Below are 6,389 nucleotides of genomic sequence, written 5' to 3' on the forward strand. Positions count from 1 at the left end.
GACAACTTGCAGGGGCTGACTGGAGTGATAATACAATTGAACACTCATCTGCTGGTTGAAGTAAGCTTTTCTTTGAGGACAGAATCAACCGGGGCCTCCATGGCACAGACTGCAGAGGTGATGCACATCTGATGGTGCTCCTTAGGACCTCCTTTCCTGAGGACACCTGTACTTGCTAAGTAGAGAGGTAAGGAGGACATTGGAGTTAAAAACAAGCAGAAAATTCCAAGTGTATTGAATCCAGAGGGAAGAAGGGCTGCAATCACATAGACAAGGGTAACCTAATCACCTTGAAAGAGCTGCACCTCAGTTCAGAGATCTGTAGCCCATGCACACGTCTTCCTTCCATACAGCTTCCATGTGCATGAGGTTGTATTTGGTTCCAGATGTCAGAAGCAAACCAGGAGACCTCCTCAAAGCGGGCATGTCCTCTATCAATTAACTTCTAACATCCAACATGCCACATCTTGTGAATTTGTGAACTGTCCTCCCACCTGCTTTCTGGCTCCTGGGACTCAAAAGCGCTTCTTCTTGAAGGTAAAAGAAGAGAGAAAGAGAATAGATGGACAGAAGATGACTTCTTCTTCCTCCTCCTCCTCTTGCTCTTGATCCTGTTCCTCCTGCTCCTGCTCCTCCTCCTCTTCTTCTTCTTCTTGACAGATGCAGCCCTCTGCACCAAGTGTCCAAAAGATCAGCACCCCAACCAGGACCAGGATCGATGTGTACCCAAGATCATCAGTTTCCTGTCTTATGGAGAACCCTTGGGGACCACACTGGCTTCCTTTGCCCTCTTCTTGTCCCTCATCACGGGCTTTGTGTTAGCAACCTTCATTCAGTTCGGAAACACGCCAATAGTGAAAGCCAACAACCGGGACGTCTCCTTCATTCTGCTCATCTCCCTCCTGCTTTCTTTCTTGTCCTCCTTCCTCTTCATTGGTCAGCCAAGAAAAGTGACCTGCCTCCTCCGACAAATGGCTGTCAGCATCATCTTCTCAGTGGCTGTCTCTTCTCTTTTGGCCAAAACCTTCATGGTGGTGCTGGCCTTCCTGGCCACCAAACCAGGGAACAGGGTGAGAGGGTGGCTGCGGAAGAGTTTAGCCAACTCCATTGTCATTTTATGTTCCACTGCCCAAGCTGTTATCTGTGCTGTCTGGTTGGGTATCTTTCCCCCATCCTCTGACTCTGATATGCACTCTGATCCTGGACAGATCATCCTGCAGTGTAATGAAGGCTCTGTGGCCATGTTCTACACTGCGCTCAGGTATATGGGCTTCCTGGCTGCCATCTGCTTCACAGTGGCCTTCCTGGCCAGGAAGCTGCCTGGGACTTTCAATGAAGCCAAGCTGATAACATTCAGCATGCTTGTCTTCTGCAGTGTCTGGGTGTCCTTCATACCCACGTATCTGAGTACAAGAGGGAAGTATATGGTAGCTGTGCAGATCTTCTCTATCTTGGCCTCCAGCACTGGGTTGCTGGGCTGTATCTTTCTCCCCAAGTGCTACATTATTGTTGGCAGGCCTGAGCTGAATAAAAAGGAACACCTCATGCTGAATAGTAAAACTGTTAACTAGAAAAGTGGTTCTCATGAAACAGTTTCTCATTGCCATATGTTACTACTCTCAGTGGAAAACTTCTTCAAATGTTATGTGTGTATTTTCCAGTCAGGGGAGAGGCCCTTACATCTCCCCTACATTTTCTTGATGGCATGTAAATATTCCCAGTCCCAAACACTCCCAAAAACCTATAATGGATTTTGTGGAATTTGTTAATCTCTCTCTCTTATATCACCATCGTCGTCGTCGTCGTCGTCGTCGTCATCATCATCATCATTTGGATTTAGCATAGGAGTTTTTCAGAGTGAAACTTGGATGAAAAATTTTGTATGTATAGAGCAAACTCACCTTGTGCTTCTCCCTTGCACCACATGAATATGAGAGAGAAAGGTGAGGTAACCAGGGATCAGTGAGTTAATCTCACCAGGTGCCCACAAGGCCTATTGAAGGAATGGAGCATCTGTTGGAGGTGCCGATGAACAACATGCTAAGAGCAATGTTACAAGGGTGTTGTTCCTAGTTTGCACCCCTTTGCTGCAGCCCAGGTTGCCTGAGGGCTCTCTTCCATGGAGACTTTATTTTCCCTGAAGGAAAACAGGAGTAGCATGGGCAGGACATGCCTAGGGTGAATAGACATTAGGCTAGCTGTGTGGGTGGGCTACGCTGTTCCAGGAGCATGAATGGCAGGAGTGGCAGGGATTGTGCCATGTTTGCTTACCTCCTGCCAAAGGAGGGGAGATACACTTTGGCTAAGTGCAAGTTGGTGTCCCTCCTTGAGCAGAAGGTTATGGGTCTAGAGGACATCATTGCTTCCTTCCAGGAGTTAAGGGAAGTGGTGCAGTCCCTGTGCACTGCCCAAGAGGACCTCCAGGCCAACCAGAAGCAGCCCACTTCCAGACAGGAAGAAGAAGGAGGGGACACCAGGGAACCAGCCAGGGAGGACAGAAAGAGGGGCACAACTTCTTTCCTTGGAAGGTCAACAGCCATTTCTAGCAATTCACATGGGGATGACTAACAGTCAGGTGGGGACCACATGAGATTATTCAGGACTTCAAGGCTATGGGCGGGAAAATCAAGGGCCTTAAACCCAAGTAGCCTTTTCCTCACTCTTGCCAAAACTGTGGACATGGACCAACCAAGGAAAGGATGGTTACAGAGACAAATGACTTGTTGAGGGCATGGTGTTGGAGGGAATGTTTCCAGTTCCACAACCATGACAACTGATACCTTGCTGAGGGACTTCTGATGAGGGACAGGATGCACCTCACCAAGAAGGGAAAAAGGACCTTCTGCAATGCTCTAGTCAGTCATATCCAGAGGACTTTAAACTAATCTGGGCAGGACCAGGACCCCCAGACACCTGTCAGAACAGGTCAGGTGAAGGAACAGGCTCAAGATCTCAGGGACAGGGTGATGTAGAGATCGCACAGGAAGGTGAGGCAAGTGCTCTGAGGGTTCCTGTTGTGCCAGGGAGTACAAGCACAAGAATAAGGCTGGGGGAACTAGGCAAGGGGGTTTGCATGAATGAGCTGAGATGTATGTGCACCAATGCTAGGAGCATGGGAAACAAGCAGATAGAGACTGAGGCTTTCCTGGGAAATAGCTGGGTATGATCTCCTGGGAATCAAAGAAACATGGTGGAAGAAAAAGCAGGATTTGAATGTCAACATAGAGGGATATGCTCTGTTTAGGAAGGACAGGAAGGAAAAGAGGGGAAGGAGGTAGCACTATATGTTAGGGAAGGGATAGGATGTAATGAGATAGGGAGCAGGTAGAAGGGGACCAGGTAGGGTGAGCTGGGTAAGATTGATGGGTCTAGCTGAGGGCAGGGATCTGACAGTGGGGGGTATGTTATTGCCCATCAGGTCAATCTGAGACCCTGGATGATGCTCAGATAGGCCAAATTGGAAGGTATTGCAGAGGAGGGACACCAACTTGCTATAATGGGAATTTTCAATGTCCCTAATATTAGTTAGGAGACACACTTGGTAGTGGTGGCTAGTCCTGTCACTTTCTGAAAGCTATGAAGGGAAGGTTTTTCACCCAAAGTGTCTAGGGAACAACAGAGGGTGGGGGTAACACCGTAGACCTGGTTTTGACCAACAGAGAGGATCTGGTGGATGATGCACAGATTAGAGGAGCAAGTAAACTCACTCCCTCATTTCTCCCCACTTCCAAAATCTGCTCCACAGGGGAATGGGAATTCTGATTCAGCCCTGCACAGAAGAATCTTGAAACACAGTTTGGAGGTCACTCAATACTTAAATGATCGTGTCATTCCTACAGCTCCATTAGTGTGTGTGACGATTTATACTCTACAAGAGAAACAGTCCCTGCCCCAGTTAGTTTACAAATTAGAAAAATATCTCAGGGAAAGAACAGAAAAAAGGGAACTGATTGGAGTGATAAATGGGTGCAATGCCATGTGTAAAGGCTCATATTTAAGCCTCAGCCTGAAGTTGCCCCATTTCTGTGTCTCCTTTACATCAATAACCAAGCTGATTTTTCCCGCTTGTCTGCATGCTTACAGCCTTCTTCTCTCCCAGGGTGTGAAGCTGCTGCTTTAGATTCGTCAAGGTGGTCCAGGAGGGAAAGCCCATTTGCTGCTATGCTTGTGCTCGCTGCACAGAAGGGAGCATCTCCCCTCAGAAAGGTGTGTGACTCTGTGGGAAAGAGCAGGCTCTTGGGGAAGGAGCAATGAGTCACCAAGATATTTTCTCTGCAGATAATTGTATAGGGACTTCTTCAATTAGATCCTTGCTTCCAGCATCCATTAACTGATTCTACAAGTTGAGTCATGATAAAGATCCTTGGAAGATGGATTGAAAGTGGGGGTGGAGGATGGATGGATGGATGGGGCAAATAAGAGCACCACCAACTTCTGAGCATCTTCTTCCTTGTTTGAGAGTCCATCTGGTAACTTTCTATACTGTGGAATGGAGGGCAAAGAACTGAATAGCAACACAGCTGGAAAGTTATGCTGGGGATGACCAAACACACCTACTCTGGGGTAACAATGGAAAAGATGGCCTTCCTAGCAACAGCCATTGTTTCCAAAAAAAGATTTGCTTTCTCCCATCACTCCATCTTCTCCATCTTGCCCTGCAAAGCTACTTGGGTTGGACCTCACCCCATAGAGTTTGCTCCAAAGAATGTTCTAAGTGAATCCTCAAATGCTGTTGAGATCAATCCACAGTAGTGTTTGAGAATATAGACTTGCAGATCCACCTTGACTTAGACTCTCTAGGCAGTATGGATAGGATGGTGTCTACTGTACCATCTAGTCCAGTTTTACAGGAAGAATTTCAGCTGATGAGACCTGACGACTTATTGTGTGTGTGCTTCTGACCCCTGCTGTTCATGACTGATTACAGCAGTAGATCCTGCCTTGGATCCAGGAAGTGCTCCACCCTTTCCTTAGTGATGGCTATTGAAAAGAGGTGATGGGTTGGCCACCTTGCAAAGACCTGGAGAGAGATTGAGAGAACCTGTCTACATTTAAACTAGTGCCCGGTCTTCGCCTTGGGGTCAAAGCAGTGGGCTGGCCCATTTCAGGCATGCTTAGATGATATTGATCATTAGGCCCAGTCTGAATGGAGGTTTAGGCCTGGTTTCCTAAGAGCAAAGGAAGTGACTTTTTTTTTTTTAAGGCAGCCATTTGTGCAAATTTCACAATTTCACCCATCCAAAACTGTGCACACATTCACCTCTTGAAAAATCCCCAGGCTGCTTAACATGGCTTGATGGGCCAGCCATCATGTCAAGAGCTGCAGCAGGAAATTGAAAAAAATCTGCATGGTGGACTGGGAAAAAGCTGCTGAGGTTTGACCCTCCAAACAGGCTTCCCTTGCATTTCAAAATAATCAGAAACATGTTCCTGGTTGCAGTGAGAGCAGCCTCCACCAGATGCAAACAGGGCCTCCTGTGACAGCAACAGCTGAGCCAGCATTTCTCAGAAGACACTTTTCTCAAAAAAGTCCACAGGACTGTATTTTCGTCTCCTGCTACAAACAGGATTCCAGTGGGCAGCTTTTTCATACACTTTTTCAAAAGATTGCCTACACACACTCCTGCCAGACATGGGGTACTGTGCAGAATGTGCAATTGGGCTTTGGTGCTCTGCAGCTGAACCCCAAAGACACTGGGAATTCTTTCAACTTTCCCTGGGAAGAAGCCCAGTGGGATTTCAGTCCCTCCCCACACCTGTGGGATTTTGTAGATACTCAGCACGGTTGAAATCTGCACAGAGATCTTGGAGTCGGCCCCTTCGAGGACAGCCAGCACAGTGTTCCTTGGTCCACAGTCATAGTTGTGAACATTGGCCTGCCCAGGAGAGATCAGGTCCAGCAAGGCATCGGAAGCCAGCCATGCATCGAAGTAATTGTCATGGACACTGTAGCCCAGCGTGAGGTTGGGGAGGAGCTGCAGGTTCTGTTTCATTCATGGCTATGTGCTGCACGCAGTATTGGAGGCCATATCCCTATGTGCCACAGTATGTGGGGGGCATGGACAGGAAGGTGCTGATGTACTCATGGGATTCCATTGCCTTTCCCATGAGCATCTGGCTGGCACTGTGGAGATGAACTTTGGGAGGAAGCAGGGTCATCAGGGTGAATGAGAAGGGAAATGTTTGTCCCTCTTTCAGACATGAAGCACTTCTTTAGTGAGAATTGGTCTTCTGCCCCTTCCCAAGATTTCTCTGCCCATTCCAGTTCTCCATGTGCTGATGAAATCACTATAAAGATGGTGCCCTACAAACATCTCTGGAAAGGACAAGAAGCCACTTCTTAGAAACATAGAATCCTAGAATAAAAGAGTTGGAAGGGGCCATGAAGG

This window comes from Varanus komodoensis, unplaced genomic scaffold (assembly GCF_004798865.1).
Source record: "Varanus komodoensis strain SLA01 unplaced genomic scaffold, ASM479886v1 scaffold583, whole genome shotgun sequence".
Lineage (NCBI taxonomy): Eukaryota > Metazoa > Chordata > Lepidosauria > Squamata > Varanidae > Varanus > Varanus komodoensis.